An 18,569-nucleotide genomic window follows, 5' to 3' on the forward strand; every position below is an offset into this window, starting at 1 on the left:
AACCAGGCTGATTAAAACAGACAAGGTGAAATACGCTGACGTCCTTGAGGCAATGCGGAGCGAAGCAAAGCTTGCCGACCTTGGAAAGGAGGTTCGCTCTATTAGACGTACTAGAGCTGGCGAGATTCTGCTAGTGCTAAAAAAAGCACAATCGGTCGAATCAGAACTCGGGGCGCTAGCTCAGCAAGTTCTAGGCGACGAGGTCATAGTGAGACCCTTGCAAAACAAGGTGACACTTCAGTTTAAACGGCTGGACGAGATCGCGAGCGCCGATGAGTTTATTACGGCCATTAAGGAGCAATTGGGGTAGAAATCTCACAGGAATCTATTCGCCTGAGAGAAGGACCCCAAGGCACCCAGATAGCCACGTTCAAGCTATCAGTCATTGACGCTAATAAGGTTCTAAAAGTGCGCAAGCTAAAAGTTGATTGGTCGGTTTACCCAGTGACCGCATACCAACCGCCGATGGTGAATATGTGCTTCAGGTGCTTCGAATCTGGCCACAAGTCTTGGGACTGCAAAGGCCCAGACCGGAGTAACCTATGTAAGCATTGCGGTGGCGAAGGCCACAAGGCGGTTATTTGCAACAAAACACCACGGTGTGTGATCTGCGAGGGCAAGAAGAAGGCTCAAAACCACGCCATGGGCGGCCCTGTCTGCCCTTTCGGCGGAGGAACTAAGACGGCCTAAACATAGTGCAGCTAAACCTCAACCACTGTGAAGCTGCGCAGCAATTGCTGCATCAGTCGGTTGTAGAATGGAGCACATACGTCGTTATCCTTGTTTGTTTTGAATCATCGGACATTGTAGTCTAAATGATTTGAGTGGGAAAAAGCCCATTTGAGTATACCAACACATCCAATGGCATAGTTCTCAAACAGGCATAAAAACCACTATCTTTTCAACTATACTAAAAATAATGACATAATACACACAGAACACTAATATAATTGTCGTTGATTAAAAAGCAGAATACATACAAAAATTAAATAAAATAAAATATATCACAGAAGTTGTAGTCTGCGTATGATGGATGCAAATTTTTTTGATGAGTCGCCAAACTCGAAGACACTATCTACTTGTGAAAAAGTGCGTTGCACATCCCCGGCGAGCATTCAAAGCAGCCAAGCTTGAACAAGGCTATTCGCGTAAGCAAAAGAGCCTGCTTTGATAACCTGTGCCAGTGTGCCAACTCCAGCCCATGAGGTGATGCCTACAGAATATTTATGACAAAAATGAGAGGAGCACTAGCACCCACTGAACGTAGTCCGGCGAAGCTGAAGGAGAGTCCTCTTCCCTCACCACGACACGTCCCCTTGGCCGCCAGCACCGCTACCAACAAACGATTTTAGTAGAGTGATGAACGAAGAGTTGTCAGCAGCGAGATCGCTCGACACTAAGAAAGCCCTCAGGCCAGATGGTATCCCGAACGCCGCTCTAAAGGTTGCTATAATCTCCAAACCGGACATGTTCAGGGTGATCATGCAGAGATGTCTGGACGAGCACACGTTCCCGGACATTTAGAAAAGGCAGAGATTGGTACTGCTACCGTAACCTGGGAAACATGGAGGTGACCCGTCGGCATATAGACCAATTTGCCTGATCGACACCACAGGGAAGCTCCTGAAGAGAATCATCCTGAACAAGCTAGCCCCGTTCATAGAGGAGGCGGGTGGACTGTCTAACGACCAATACGGGTTCCGCAAAGGTAGGTCTACGGCGGATGACATAAAATCAGTGGTAGCCACCGCGGAGGTCGCTATTCAAACTCAAGCGATGTGGTATTCGCTACTGCGCGGTAGTAACGCTTGACGTCAAAAACGCGTTCAATAGTGCTTGTTGGGCGGATATCGTTGACTCCCTCTTTCGACTGGGAGTATCAGAAGGGCTGTACAATGTTTGGAGAGCTACTTTCAGAGTCGGATATTGCTCTGTGAGACCGAGGAAGGCTTACTCAGCACTTATATCACGGCAGGAGCACCATAGGGATCCATCCTGGGCCCGACCTTGTGGAATATAATGTACGATGGCGTGTAGAGGTTGAGTCTCCTCACGGGCGTTAAGATAATCGGGTTCGCTCACGACATCACGCTAGCAGTCTAGAGAATCCATCGAAGAGGTCGAACTGAACGCATCACACTCGATCAGTATGGTGAGACAGGTTGCGTTACAGGAAGCTGTAACTAGCGCATCATAAAACAGAGATGATGGTGGTAAACAACAGAAAATCGAGCAAGAGGCGTCGGCACATGCTGGTGACTGCATGATCCCCTATAAGAGATCACTGAAGCAATTGGGTGTGATGCTTGACGACAAGCTCAGTTTCGGCAAGCACGTTGAATATGACTGTAAACGTGCTTCAATGGCGATTGCGACGCTCTCGCGAATGATGGCCAATATCTCGCTGGCAGGAGTGGAAGTTTCGATCCTCAGATACGACAGCCCGGTTAGGCGTCGGCACTACGGATGGAACACAACGCAAAAATTGCTGGAGAGCACGCACAGACTGATGTGTCTTCGCGTGATCATTGCGTACCGTACGGTATCTGGAGACGCAGTGACGTGCTACGATATGCCGAGAAAGGAACGCCCGTAGGACTGCTAACGAAGCCTCCCTACGCGAGTGGCAATAGAAATGGGATAGCTCAACCAAGGGCAGGTGGACACATCGGATCAATCCTAGCGGTGGTGCCGGGGAGGTAGGGTTGGAGATCCAAGGTGTTTTAGTGGGTAGCCCCAATCAACAGTTGGGTAGTCCTGTGGAGAGTCCCACACTCCGTGCGTAAATGCATTTCACCTTGTAAAAAAAAGAGTCTCCGGACATGTTCAGGGAGGTCATACAGAGATGTCTGGACGAGCGTATGTTCCCAGACATTTGGAAAAGGCAAAGGTTGGTACTATTACCGAAACCTGGGAAACCCCCAGGGATCCTTCGGCGTATAGACCAAACTGTCTGATCGACACTGTGGGTAAGCTCCTTGAGAAAATCATCCTCAACATGCTAGCCCCCTTCATAGAGGAGGCAGGAGGACTATCCAGCCAACAGTACGGGTTTCGCAGAGGCAGGTCGACGGCGGACGCCATAACATCGGTGGTAACCACGGCGGAGGTAGCTATACAGCGCAAACGACGAGAGATCCGCTACTGTTCGGTAGTAACGCTAGACGTTAAGAACGCGTTCAATAGTACTTGCTGGGCAGACAATGCTGATTCCCTACTTCGACTAGGAGTACCGGAAGGGCTGTACAAGATTCTGGAAAGCTACTTCCAGAACCGAGTATTGCTCTACGATACCGACGAAGGCACACGTAGCACTCCAATCACGGCTGGAGTACCACAGGGATCTATCCTGGGCCCGATCCTGTGGAATATACGATGGAGTACTGAGGTTGAGGCTCCCTCCGGGTGTCAAGAAAGTCGGGTTCGCGGACGACGTCACGCTGACAGTCTACGGCGAATCCATCGAAGAGGTCGAACTGAGTGCATCACACTCAATCTGCTTGGTGGAGGACTGGCTGCGTAGCAGGAAACTGCAACTCGCGCACCACAAAACAGAGGTGATGGTGGTAAACAACCGCAAATCGGAACAGGAGGCGTTGGTACACGCCGGAGATTGCGTGATCCCCTCCAAGAGATCACTGAAGCAATTGGGTGTGATGCTTGACGACAAACTCAGTTTCAGCAAGCACGTTGAATACGCCTGCAAGCGCACATCAACAGCGATCGCGGCGCTCTCCTGTTTGATGACCAACAGCTCGCCTGTGCGCTCCAGTAAACGAAGGTTACTAGCAGGAGTGGCAGTTTCGATCCTCAGGTACGGAAGTCCGGTATGGGCGTCGGCACTAAATGTGGAACGCAACGCACAGATGCTGGAGAGTACGCATAGACTGATGTGTCTTCGCGTAATCAGTAATATCGAGGGATGCGGCCTGCGTGGCCGCATATATATATATATATATATATATATATATATATATATATATATATATATATATATATATATATATATATATATATATATATATATATATATATATATATATATATATATATATATATATATATAAATATATATATATATATATATATATATATATATATATATATATATATATATATATATATATATATATATATATATATATATATATATAAATATATATATATATATATATATATATATATATATATATATATATATATATATATATATATATTTTTTTTTTTTTGTCTGACATTTTTGTGTAAGGAAAAAGTCTAAACCTACTTGTATTGTGTAATGGGGAAAAGGAATTTATATACTAACTTACTAACTAATACAGAGAGCGAATCGATTCAATTGATGATTGCATTGATTTTTGCCAGAATTTGCTTATAATATTATGTGACATTACATCTATCCTTGTGAGTCTGTGTAACTCATTTGTACTAAAAAAGAGAGGACGCTTCAATATCATTTTCAGAATTTTGTTCTGAATCCTTTGAAGCGTTTTCTTCCAACAACAACTTGACCAAATTGGTACTGCATAAAGCATGGCTGGTCTGAAAATTTGTTTATAAATTAACAATTTGTTTTTTAGACAGAGCTTAGAATTTCTGTTTATAAGAGGATATAAACATTTAATATATTTATTACACTTTGCCTGGATTCCTTCAATGTGATCCTTGAAAGTGAGTTTTTTGTCATACGTTAAACCTAAGTATTTAGCTTGATCAGACCATGTCAATTCCAAGCCATTCAATTTGAGAATGTGATTATTGTTTTGTTTTAAGAAAAGAAGCTCTTGGCTTATGAGGAAAGATAATCAATTGCGTTTTTGTTGCATTTGGTTTAATTTTCTATTTTGACAGATAATCACTGAAAATATTTAAACTTCTTTGTAGGCGACTGCAGATCACTCTTAGATTTCTACCTGTGGCTAACAGACTTGTGTCGTCACAGAATAGCGATTTCTGACAACCAACGGGTAGATTGGGAAGATCACAAGTGAAAATATTATACAAGATTGGAGCTACGCTCGAGCCCTGCGGAACACCGGCTCGTACGGGCAGCAATTCAGATTTACAATTTATTTTTTAAACAACTTTTTATTGGAATATGAGTTAAAATTAAATTATTAAGATTTAAATTGGGTGTTCAGCCACAAGTGGTGACTTTTCACCCCTATTATATACATGATTTGGTTATTACCATGAGGACATCATTTGCTTCCGCAATTCTGAGATTTTTGTGTTGGGAAAATTCTACACCTACTTGTATTGTGTAATGGGGAAAAGGAATTTATATACTAACTTACTAACTAATACAGAGAGCGAATCGATTCAATTGAAGATGGCATCAATTTTTGTCGGAATTTGCTTATAATATTATGTGACATTACATCTAATGGTTCTATATTTGTGAGTCTGTGTAACTCATTTGTATTAAACCAGGGAGGACGCTTCAAAATCATTTTCAAAATTTTATTGTGAATCCTTTGAAGCGTTTTCTTCCTGGTGGAACAACAACTCGACCAAATTGGTACTGCATAAAGCATGGCTGGTCTGAAAATTTGTTTATAAATTAACAACTTGTTTTTAAGACAGAGCTTAGAATATCTGTTTATAAGATGATATAAACATTTAATATATTCATTGCACTTTGCCTGGAAACCTTCAACGTGATCCTTGAAAGTGAGTTTTTTGTCATACGTTAAACCTAAGTATTTAGCTTGATCAGACCATGTCAATTCCAAGCCATTCATTCGTGCCGTGACTATCGGATCGATCGGACGTAAACTCGGCTTTCTCCAATCGCGTGGTGAATTGTTTTATTCCGTTATCAAGGTCATTCCGTATTCTATTGTTTGCATCAGTGATAATTCGAATTAATCCGTTCTCAAGGCCGACTGTGAGCTTGTGTGAAGCAGCACTGCGTGCGGTACCGTTAGTCAGCGCCAGCGCTGGGCGCTGCGTATATATCGTTGTACATTAGAAACAGTGATAAATATATATATATAGTGATAAAAAGAGAAACGTTTCATTGGACAGTGTAGTGAGAGGCAAAAAAGTGCTTTTTCCTGAAAGAGGTTTTTTGCACTCTACTGGAAGGAATATTTACCCATTGCCTCGGACTGGGTATTGGCAGCCGTTCACCGTTTTGGAGCTTAAGCTAAGTAAAACTTTATTTTCTCTGTTGTTTAATACCATTTCAATTGCACCCCGAATCTGACCGCACGGACACAAGTCCGTGACATGACAGGCGATATCAAATTGCCTGACCTTCCCCTTGATGATCAGATGGATGCTTCAGATGGCAATAAATCGCGCATTAGAAGCTATCCCGATGGGCTTGCACTCTCGGCCGGACCGTATGCGGTTTACATCCGGACCAAAGCGAATGGTAAAAAATTGAACCTTCTAAAACTTTCTAATGACCTGTCCTCGCGATACAATACTGTACAAAAAATTGAAAAAGTACGCCCGGACAAGCTTAGGGTCTTGTTAGCCAGTGCAAAACAGGCTAATGAGATCGTTCAAAGTGAGAATTTCACGCGGGAGTATCGCGTATACGTACCAGCTCGCGAAGTCGAGATAGACGGCGTGATCACCGATCCGAGTCTGACTTGCGAGGACGTTCTTAAGCATGGGGCAGGCGGATTTAAAAACCCCCTACTCAAGAACGTTAAGATACTGGACTGCAAGCAATTGCGTTCAGTATCGACCGCTGAGGATGGGACTAAGTCCTATATCCCATCAGACTCGTATCGGGTGACTTTCGCTGGCTCGGCTTTGCCTAATTACGTCCTCCTGGACCGAGTTCGTTTACCTGTTCGTCTTTATGTACCGCGGGTCATGAACTGCACCAATTGCAAACAATTGGGACATACAGCATCCCATTGTTGCAATAAATCCCGGTGTATAAAGTGTGGAGGGAGTCATGCGGATAACTCCTGCAGTGGAGACAATGAAAAGTGTCTCTACTGTAAGGAGTGACCTCTCTGATTGTCCCGTGTATAAATTGCGTAAGGATAAAATGAAGCGTTCACTCAAGCAACATTCCAAACGCTCATTTGCGGAAATGTTGAAATGTGCTACGCCACCTACCGAAAATCCTTACGCTCACTTGTCAACTGACGAGAGCGAATATGATGACCCCCTCGAAGGTACATCTTCGGCTGTCCCTCATAGCTCATCAATTAGAAAGAGAAGAAATAAATCCTCTCAAAAGCTCCCTAGTAAGGGTTCGAAGATGTCCTCTGATGGGTCTCGAAAAATTACAACAACTGGTAGTGATGGCAAAAAACCAGAGAAAAAAGCTCCAGGCCTTGGAAAATTAAATTCCGAGCAAGAATTTCCATCACTTCCTGGGACTTCAAAACCCCCGAAAGTCCCTAAAGATCAGTCAGAGAATTTACCAAACACTGGGTTTGTTAAATTCTCTGATATTGTGGACTGGATCATGTCTACTTTCAATATTTCTGAACCTCTTAAAAGCCTGATAATGGCTTTTATTCCTACAGTTAAAACATTCTTGAAGCAGTTGACTGCAAAATGGCCCCTTCTTTCAGCGATCGTATCCTTCGATGGCTAAGTCACCCACCGAGGTCACGGATACAATCACTGTTATACAGTGGAATTGTAGAAGTATCATCCCAAAAATAGATCCTTTCAAATTTCTAGTAAATAATCTGAAATGTGACGCATTTGCATTGTGCGAAACTTGGCTAACTTCTGAAATACCCTTAAACTTCCACGATTTTAACATTATTCGTCTGGATCGAGATGATCCCTATGGAGGAGTACTTTTAGGGATCAAAAAGTGCTATTCTTTCTATCGCATTAACCTCCCATCGATACCAGGTATTGAAGTTGTCGCATGTCATGTTACAATCAAAGGCAAGGACCTTTGCATTGCTTCCATATATATTCCACCAAGAGCCTCGGTTGGGCATCAGCGGCTCAGTGATATCATTGAGCTCCTTCCCGCACCGAAGTTGGTTTTAGGAGACTTTAACTCTCATGGTACGGGATGGGGTTGTCTTCACGACGATAACAGATCAGCTATGATCCTTGATATCTGCGACAACTTCAATATGACAATCTTGAATACGGGAGAAATGACACGAATTCCTGCACCACCAGCAAGACCAAGTGCGCTGGATTTATCCCTTTGCTCGACATCGCTACGGTTGGACTGCACGTGGAAGGTGATCCCTGATCCCCACGGTAGCGATCATCTGCCTATCGTGATTTCAATCGCCTATGGATTAAGACCATCGGAGACAATCAATGTTTCGTATGACCTCACACGAAATATTGATTGGAAATGCTACACAAATTCGATATCTGAGAAACTAGAAACAACACAAGAACTTCCTCCGGAGGAAGAGTACACGTTTTTGGCTGGCTTGATTCTCGACACCGCGATTCAAGCTCAGACGAAACGTGTACCGGCGCGAAAACTAACATCCGTCCTCCCAACCCGTGGTGGGACAAAGAGTGCTCGGAATTAAACGCGGAGAGAACTTCATCATTTATCGAGTTTAGGAAAAACGGAACACCTGATAATTTTAGAAACTACGCGGCATTAGACGCTAAGATGAAAAGCTTGATTAAAGCGAAGAAAAGCGGTTATTGGCGTCGATTCGTAGACGGATTATCGAGAGAAACATCAATGAGTACTCTTTGGAACACAGCCCGACGAATGCGCAACAAAAACACCACGAACGAAAGCGAGGAATATTCTAACCGCTGGATATTCGATTTCGCTAAAAAAGTATGTCCTGACTCTGCTCCGGAACAGACGATCATGCGCGTCGCCTCATCTAACAGAAACGAAACAGCTTTTTCGATGGTCGAGTTCTCACTTGCGCTTTTATCGTGTAACAATAAAGCTCCGGGGTTAGACAAAATCAAATTCAACTTGTTGAAAAATTTGCCTGACTCTGCCAAAAGGCGCTTATTGAATTTATTCAATAGGCTTCTTGAGGATAATATTGTCCCACATGACTGGAGACAAGTAAGAGTTATCGTCATTCAAAAACCAGGGAAACCAGCCTCCGATCACAATTCGTATCGGCCGATTGCTATGCTTTCCTGTATCCGGAAATTGTTCGAAAAAATGATTCTGTTTCGTCTAGACAATTGGGTCGAGACTAATGGCTTACATTCAGATACACAATTCGGCTTCCGCAGGGGCAAAGGAACGAACGATTGTCTTGCGTTGCTCTCAACCGAAATTCAAATGGCATTTGCTCGTAAAGAACAAATGGCGTCAGTTTTCCTAGACATCAAAGGGGCTTTTGATTCAGTTTCCATAAACATCCTATCTGAGAAGCTGCATCAGCATGGTCTTTCACCAATTTTGAATAACTTTTTGTATAATCTGTTGTCCGAGAAATACATGTATTTCGCGCATGGTGATTTGTCGACAATACGATTCAGTAACATGGGTCTTCCTCAGGGCTCATGCTTAAGCCCCCTTTTATACAACTTTTACGTAAACAACATTGATGAATGTATCAACACATCTTGCACGCTAAGACAACTTGCCGACGACAGCGTTGTGTCTATTATAGGACCCAAAGCTGCCGATCTCCAAGGACCATTGCAAGATACCCTCGACAACTTGTCGACATGGGCTCTTCAAATGGGTATCGAGTTCTCTACGGAGAAAACTGAGCTGGTTGTATTTTCAAGGAAGCGAGAACCAGCACAACTACAGCTTCAACTAGGGGGTGAAACCATAGCTCAGGTCTTCACATTTAAATATCTCGGGGTCTGGTTCGATTCCAAAGGCAACTGGGGATGTCACATTAGGTATCTGAAACAAAAATGCCAGCAGAGAATCAATTTTCTTCGCACAATAACCGGAACATGGTGGGGTGCCCACCCAGGAGACCTGATCAGGCTTTACCAAACAACGATATTGTCCGTAATGGAATATGGATGCTTCTGCTTCCGATCCGCCGCGAACACCCATTTCATTAAACTGGAAAGAATTCAGTATCGTTGTTTGCGTATTGCCTTAGGTTGCATGCAGTCGACTCATACGATGAGTCTCGAAGTGCTCGCGGGCGTATTACCGTTGAAAAATCGATTCTGGGATCTCTCATATCGATTGCTTATCCGATGCGATATCTTGAATCCGATGGTGATTGAAAACTTCGAAAGGCTTGTCGAGCTCAATTCTCAGACCCGTTTTATGTCCTTGTATTTTGATTACATGGCTCAGAATATTAATCCTTCTTCGTTTGTTTCCAACCGTGCTTATTTCTTGGATACTTCTGATTCTACTGTGTTTTTCGACACATCCATGAGAGAAGAAATTCGTGGAATTCCGGATCACGTGCGCCCTCAAGTGGCCCCAAATATTTTCTATAATAAATTTAGAACAGTCAACTGTGAAAAGGTGTTTTACACTGACGGATCAAACATCGACAGGTCCACAGGCTTCGGCATCTTCAATCAAAACATCACCGCTTCTTACAAACTCAGTGATCCGGCTTCAGTTTACGTCGCAGAATTAGCTGCTATTCAGTACACCCTCGAGATCATTGAAACCTTGCCCAAAGACCATTATTTCATTGTCACGGACAGTCTAAGCTCAATAGAAGCTCTCCGGGCAATGAAGCCAGGGAAAGTATCCCCCATATTTCCTGGGGAAAATACGGGAACATTTGAGAACTTTATCTGAACGGTCCTATTTAATATCGTTAGTCTGGGTCCCTTCGCATTGTTCCATTCCGGGCAATGAAAAGGCAGACTCATTGGCTAAAGTGGGCGCATTGGAAGGTGATATTTATGAAAGACCAATCTGCTTCAATGAATTTTTCAGTATCTCTCGTCAGAAAACTCTCGAAAGTTGGCAAACTTCATGGAGCAATGACGAACTGGGACGATGGCTGCATTCCATTATCCCTAGGGTATCGACGAAACCTTGGTTCAGGGGGATGAACGTGAGTCGCGATTTCATTCGTGTTATGTCGCGGCTCATGTCAAATCACTACACCTTCAACGCACATCTCCGGCGTGTTGGGCTTGCGGAGAGCGGTCTCTGCACCTGTGGCGACGGTTATCAGGACATCGAGCATGTCGTGTGGTTGTGCGTAGAGTATCGTGACGCCAGGTCGAAGCTACTGGAATCCCTTAGGGCCCGAGGTAGACCGCCTGAGGTTCCGGTTCGGGATGTGTTGGCGAGTCGGGATAGTTCATATATGCTTCTCATATACCAGTACCTTAAACACATTGATATACAAGTGTAATGTGTTTATCCTCGTTCAGAAAGTATAAACTCCACCTACAGGTTCGACACTAACATCCGCCCGATTCTCTCGATCCCCGTCCCTGTCCACCATCTTCATTGGAACTAACAAGATCTTTTTTTGTCACTAACTTTTTTGTTCCCCCTTCCCTGTCTCTTCACCATCTCGATGGCAACTAATTAGATCTCTATCGTTTTCAGACATTTTGTCCCCACATCCCCTGTTTTACCCCGTTTCCACAATATTTACTTTTTTTTCTTCATCTCTTCCGTAACATCACCATCATCGTCCAGGGAAGACCGCTCCAGTCGAAAACCAGCATGCGGGCCACCCGCCAGGCCTTTGTAGCCTGGGGGTGTTTCCCGCGGACCCACACGGACCGAAGGATGCGGCCAACATGGATATTTGCAAACGCCATATGGAAGACCCTCATGCAATATCCAATTCACCGGCATAACATAATGATACTATTCTAGTTTTAATATAGTCGTAATTAAGATTAGTAAATATCCTTGGCATCTTAGAGCTTAAGCAGTGTGCCTTAAAATTATATTATAATATTGAATAAAAAAAAAAATTCCAAGCCATTCAATTTGAGAATGTGATTATTGTTTGGTTTAAGAAAAGAAGCTCTTGGCTTATGAGGAAAGATAATTAATTGCGTTTTTGCTGCATTTGGTTTAATTTTCCATTTTGACAGATAATCACTGAAAATATTTAAACTTCTTTGTAGGCGACTGCAGATCACTCTTGGATTTCTACCTGTGGCCAGAGCTAATAAAAGTCATTTTCATTGACTGAAAAGTAAACGAAAATGACAAGAAATTATTGTCACTCATAGTTTCGCTTGCAAACTATGAGAACGAAATCCATGTCCAGTCAATGACATAAACGGGACAGTAGTTTCAAAATTGTGTTTTTTCTTTCATTTGCCCATTCAGTCATTTGCAGTTTTCAGTGAAAATCCTATAGTATTCAGTGTCGATATTCAACCAAAGCTGTGAGAATTGAAAACGACAGAAAAAGGTTTCACAATAAGTTTTAACTGTTGGTGCTCGAATTTGTAGTAGTTTTGGTTACCAAAGAAGTTCTAGGATGTAATTACTTCGATTTGCCATATTGTAGTCACTTTTTATAGCCAAGCGTCACATATTTTCAATACTAATATTAGAATGAAAATTTCAATTCTGCTGTTGCTACCTGAAGACGTTAGTTTGGTTTCGTCTTGTCATAGAGGGAAGAGTGACGTTGGCAATTATGCTCTCTCATTTTTTCGATGAGAAACTAAAATGCTTCGTCTCTCTTCGTTTGTTCTGGTGTCGGTCATTTGCGAATGAGGCAGTAAAACATTGAAAATGAGACTGCTGAAATGGTTTCTTTCATTGAGAATGTGTGACAATTTTAAGCTCTGCCTGTGGCTAACAGACTTGTGTCGTCACAGAATAGCGATTTCTGACAACCAACGGGTAGATTTGGAAGATCAGAAGTGAAAATATTATACAAGATTGGAGCTACGCTCGAACCCTGCGGAACACCGGCTCGTACGGGTAGCAATTCAGATTTACAATTCTGATAGCTAACCTGAAGAGTACGATCAGTTAAATAATTTTGAATCATTTTGATGAAATAAATAGGAAACTGGAAATCAGACATTGTTGCTATTAAACCTTTGTGCCAAACACTGTCGAATGCTTTTTCTATGTCTAGAAGAGCAACTCCAGTGGATAACCCAGAAAATTTATTTGCTTTTATCATGTTCGTTACTCTTACTGGTTGATGAGTAGTTGAATGCTCATGACGAAATTCAAACTGCTCTGGTAAAAAAATTGAATTCTCATTTATATGAGACATCATACTCAACAAGATAATTTTTTCAAAAAGTTTACTGATAGAAGAAAGTAAGCTAATTGGTCGATAACTTGATGTTTCTGTTGGGTTTTTATCAGGTTTGAGGATAGGAATTACTTTAGCGTTTTTCCATCTTTTTGGGAAGTAAGTTAATGAAAAACACTTGTTGAAAATTTAAACCAGGAGTCTCAAGGCAACATCGGGAAGATTTTTAATAAGAATATTAAAAATTCCATCATTACCAGGAGCCTTCATGTTTTTAAGTTTCCTTATAATTGATTTAATTTCATCAAAATTCGTCTCAATAATGTCATCTTGTGATAACACTTGGGTTGAAATATGATCATATTTCAGTGCGACTTCACTTTCAATGGGACTCACAACGTTCGAATTAAAATAGTGTACACTCTCGAACTGTTGAGCTTTTTCGCCATTTGTAAGAAGTATTTGATTTCTTTCCTTGAGAGCAGGAATTGGTTTCTGAGGTTTCTTAAGAACCTTAGAAAGTTTCCAGAAAGGTTTAGAATATGGTTTAATTTGTTCAACTTCTTTAGCGAAATTTTCATTTCGCAAAAGAGGAAATCTATGTTTAATTTCTTTTTGTAAATCCTTAACTATGTTTTTCATAGCAGGATCACGAAAACGTTGATATTGTCGTCGACGAACATTCTTCAACCGAATTAGCAGTTGAAGATTGTCATCGATGATAATAAAATTCAATTTAGTTTGAGCTTTGGGAACTGAAAGATTTCTAGCTTCGATAATGTAATGATACAAATTATTAATTGCTGTGTCGATGTCTGCAGAACTTTCTAAAATAGTTTCATGATCCACATGATTTTCAATGTGAGATCTGTAATCCAACCAATTAGCTCTATGATAGTTGAATATAGAACTAACATAATTGGATTAATTAAAGCTTCGTTGGAAAGCCTAAATGTTACAGGAAGATGATATGAGCCAAAGTCAGCATGTGTAATCGGTTCACTACTAATGTGACTTTGATCTGTTAGAACCAAATCAATTGTAGACGGGTTTTTCATGGAAGAGAAACAAGTCGGATTACTGGGATGAAGAACTGTGAAGTAACCAGCTGAGAGTTGATTATGAAGTATTTTACCATTACTGTTATTTTGCCTACAATTCCACTGAACATGCCTAGCATTTAAGTCCCCTATTACGAAAATTTTCGGTCGATATCTTGTGAGTTTTTGCAAATCGCCTATAAAGAAATTTAATTGTTCGCCGGTGCATTGGAATGGCAAATATGCTCCAGCGATGAAATAAATTATATGAATGGTTTCAACTTCGATTCCCAAGCTTTCAATAACTTTAGTATTGAAAGAAGGTAAAATTCGACGTTTAATTTTCCGTTGGATCACTTTGCAATCACTTGAAAAACCGCCTAGTGAAAATTGGCCTGGACTAGGACCAGGACCATTCGACTCAGTTCATCGAGCTGAGCAATGTCTCTGTGTGTGTATGTATGTGTGTCTGTGTGTGTATGTGTCAAATAATCTCACTAGGTTTTCTCGGAGATGGTTGAACCAATTTTAACAAACTTATATTCAATTCGTGTGCTTCGCTGATGACGTGGATATAATCGGTAGAAACAAGGAGACGGTAGCAGATCTGTATACCCGACTAAAGCGCGAAGCGGCACGAGTAGGACTGAGGATAAATGTGTCTAAGACAAAGTACATGCTGGCTGGCGGAACTGAACGCGTTAGGCAACGTCTGGGCAGCAGTATTACGATCGACGGCGACGAGTTCGAGGTGGTTGACGAGTTCATCTATCTTGGCTCAATGGTGACTGCGGACAACGACACCAGCCGGGAGATCAGGAGGCGCATTATATCCGGAAGTCGTGCCTACTATGGACTCCACAAAACATTGAGATCCAGGAAACTTCACCCCCACACGAAGTGCACCATGTACAAATCACTGATAAGACCGGTGGTTCTCTACGGGCACGAAACGTGGACAATGCTCGAGGAGGACCTGCAAGCACTCGAAGTTTTCGAAAGGAGGGTGCTGAGAACGATCTTCGGTGGTGTGCAGGAGAATGGAGTGTGGAGGAGAATAATGAACCACGAACTAGCGCAACTCTACGGTGAGCCAAGTATCCGGAAAGTAGCCCAGGCTGGAAGGGTACGGTGGGCGGGGCATGTCGTGAGAATGCCGGACAACAGCCCCACCAAGTTGGTGTTCACCTCTAATCCGGCAGGTACAAGACAAAGAGGAGCGCAGCGTTCACGGTGGCTGGACCAAGTGGAGCGAAACCTGGATAGTATCGGGCGCCGACGTGGTTGGAGGCAAGCAGCCATGGATCGAGTTACATGGAGAAGAATTGTTGATCAGATAAAATCTTAAAAGATGTAATATCAGAAATATATATAGATTCAATTGAAAGGTCTTGTGTGTTACATATTGTACACCGTCTCTAAAACCGGCGAAACAAAAAACGTTAAAAATTTTCTAAACTGATCTCTAAACTACACAAATCGATAGTCATTATCAATAGGCAACTAAACAAACCGATTCCGTCTATCCGGGTTCCCGGTATCCGGTTCCGGAAGTACCGGAAATAGTGATCATAACATATATAACAAAATGGATCTCACTCACTTTTCTCAGCGATGGTTTGACCGATTTCCACAAACTTAGATTCAATTGAAAGGTCTTGTGGTCCCATACGGAATTCCTGAATTTCATCTGGATCCGACTTCCGGTTCCGGAGTTATAGGGTAAAGTGTGTTCAGTATTGTACACCGTCTCTTAAACCGGCGAAACAAAAAACGTGAAAAATTTCTAAACTGGTCTCAAAACTACACAAATCGATAGTTATTATCAGTAGGCAAATAAGCAAACCAATTCCGGCTATCCTGATTCCCGGTATCCGGTTCCGGAAGTACCGGAAACAGTGATCATATATATCAAAATGGATCTCACTTACTTTTCTAAGCGATGGTTTGACCGATTTCCACAAACTTAGATTCAAATGAAAGGTCTTGTGGTCCCATACGGAATTCCTGAATTTCAGCTGGATCCGACTTCCGGTTCCGGAGGTATAGGGTAAAGTGTGTTACGTATTGCAAACCGGCGAAAAAAAAACCTAAAAAAAATTCTAAACTACACAAATCGATAGTTATTATCAGTAGGCAACTAAACAAACCGATTCCGGCTATCCTGTTTCGTAATTAGAGTGCGTACTAGAAGAGTTTGTGTGTCATGCTAGTTGGTGGCTGTACGAACCGGCTGTTCTCGGGTTCCGGTGCCGGAAGTGCATATAGTGAACCCATTTCGTTTTCTTAAGGATGACTTACCCAATCAAAGCACTGTTTTATTCTGTATGTTGTGCATAAACAATCCCTTGGTTTCTTTCAAAAATCGAAGAGAAATTTTTTGAATAGAATATTACAATATTATATACATGAGAAAGGCACTCATGTATCATTACACCACTAGGTAGATTAAAACAGGTTTTTTGTTTTATATTCGAAGAAATAAATGCCTTAGAAGAATTAGGCGTGGCATTAGTAACGGTGTTTTTATTTTCAGGTATGTTTTGTAAATTTAAGGTCGTTTATTTGACTTATTTATTTATTTAAAAGGTATTTTTATTCAGGCCTATTTGCGTACCAGCTATACGTGGCCGAATTAGCCGATTTTTTAAATAAGGTATTTTTTGAAGTGGATCTCGTAGTCACTCTTTTTCTAGGAGGAGAGGAGCTTCCATTTGATTTTTTTCCCTGACAGGACATTTCAAATAATTGGATTTATGATTTCCATCGCAATTTGAACATTAAAAATTTATCAGTGGTTTCATTCATTGGACAAACGTCTTTCGAATGCGATTTACCACAATTCAAACACCGTATATCCATATGACAATTTTTGGTTCCATGGCCGAAGCCTTGGCAACGACGACATTGCGTTACGTTTGCAATACGATTATGCCGTTTATAATGTTCCCAATGAATTTTAATGTGGGAAATGAAACGTACTTTTTCCAAAGTTTTCAAATTGTTTGCATCACTTCGATTGAAGTGTATTAGGTAAAGTTCATGGTAAATTCCAGAGCATGGTTTAGAAGTACCATTCGCTCTTTTTTCATAAGTATTACTTGGGAAGGGGCAAAACCAAGCAATTCTTTTAGTTCATTTTTAATTTTGTCAGTGCTTTGATCATTTGATAAGCCTTTCAAGACAGCCTTGAAGGGTCTGTCAGATTTTATATCATATGAATAAAATTTATGAAGTTTCTCGGACAAATATCGAATAAGACGTTCGTAATCTTCCAATCCATCAACCAAGACTCGACATTGTCCTCTTCGTCCGATTTGAAATGAGACTTTTACTTTCGAGAGAAAAGTAGAAAGCTCAGTGCGGAATGCTTTGAAGTCGGAAATCATCACCGTCACTGGTGGCATAGATTGATGTTTCTTCCAAGAACGACAAGCGTCCATTTTGGGAATTTTTGAAGAATTTTCTTCTATGTCGCTACAATCGGATTCAGGAAGAATAAATATTGTTAGACGGCATAGAATCAATGGAAGGGAAATCCGTCCGTTGTCTTTTATTTTTACATTCAGATTCTATAAAATCGTGAATGTTATTAGAAAAATGTTGAATAACGGATTGTGATTTATTCCGTATTGAATTATTTTTAGCCTTAGGCTTGTTGCCTTTCCGGTTTGACGCAGGTAGTTTTGAAATGAATGAAATTTTAAGTTAAATTAACTAGGCTAAATTAGTCTTCGATTAGACTCCTAGTTTGGAAAGACTGATTAGTTCGAAGAATAGTTCTTTGAACAGCTAGCCTTAAAAAAGGCTGATTAATTTCTTAGTCACTCTAATATCACTCTTTGTATCACTTAGTCACTCTAATATCACTCTTTGTATAGCCTTGAGAAAGGCTGACTAATTGTTAATTTTTAAAAAGACTATTAGTGATTCAGGTAGCCTTGAAAAAGACTGAAGCCTTGAATCAATGGAACTCTAGGTAGCCAGAAAAAAATTCCAGGAGCCAAGAGCTATACGCGAGCGGTGCGAACGACTGTTCAACACCGAATATATATAGTATTGTGAAACGTATTAAGTTACTGTGTTCGGTATGATGATGATGGATTTTTTGTTTGTTTGATAGTTAAAAATAATGAGCAGTCTACAAACGTTTGAGTCTCGCGCGCGAAATAGGTAGAGACTATATGGAAAGTGAACAGGCATTCAATGTGTCAAGGTTGACTCTTGACCTTGTGATATTCGAAGATATTTTTACCGCTCAATTTTCTCAGAGATGGCTGAACCGATTTTAACAAACTTATGTTCATTTGAAAGCTACTGTCAGTCCATTGATCAAGTTCAAAGATTAAATGGCTGTGACTTCTGTTCCGAAGATACCCCCACCCCCTATCGTGATTTTTCAAGATCTATGAAAATTCCACTAAGTAGACTAAGAAGAGTTTTTTTTCAA

The 18,569-nt window shown here is 41.5% G+C and overlaps 1 protein-coding gene across 6 annotated transcripts in view; it reads right to left on the reverse strand.

Annotated features, from left to right (window-relative positions):
- The window catches only part of LOC131436956 (neurogenic locus protein delta), a 250,535-nt gene that overhangs the window by 102,602 nt on the left and 129,364 nt on the right, over positions 1 to 18,569 (reverse strand). The gene's annotated exons all lie outside the window — the stretch shown is intronic.

The sequence above is a fragment of the Malaya genurostris genome, chromosome 3, assembly GCF_030247185.1.
Source record: "Malaya genurostris strain Urasoe2022 chromosome 3, Malgen_1.1, whole genome shotgun sequence".
Lineage (NCBI taxonomy): Eukaryota > Metazoa > Arthropoda > Insecta > Diptera > Culicidae > Malaya > Malaya genurostris.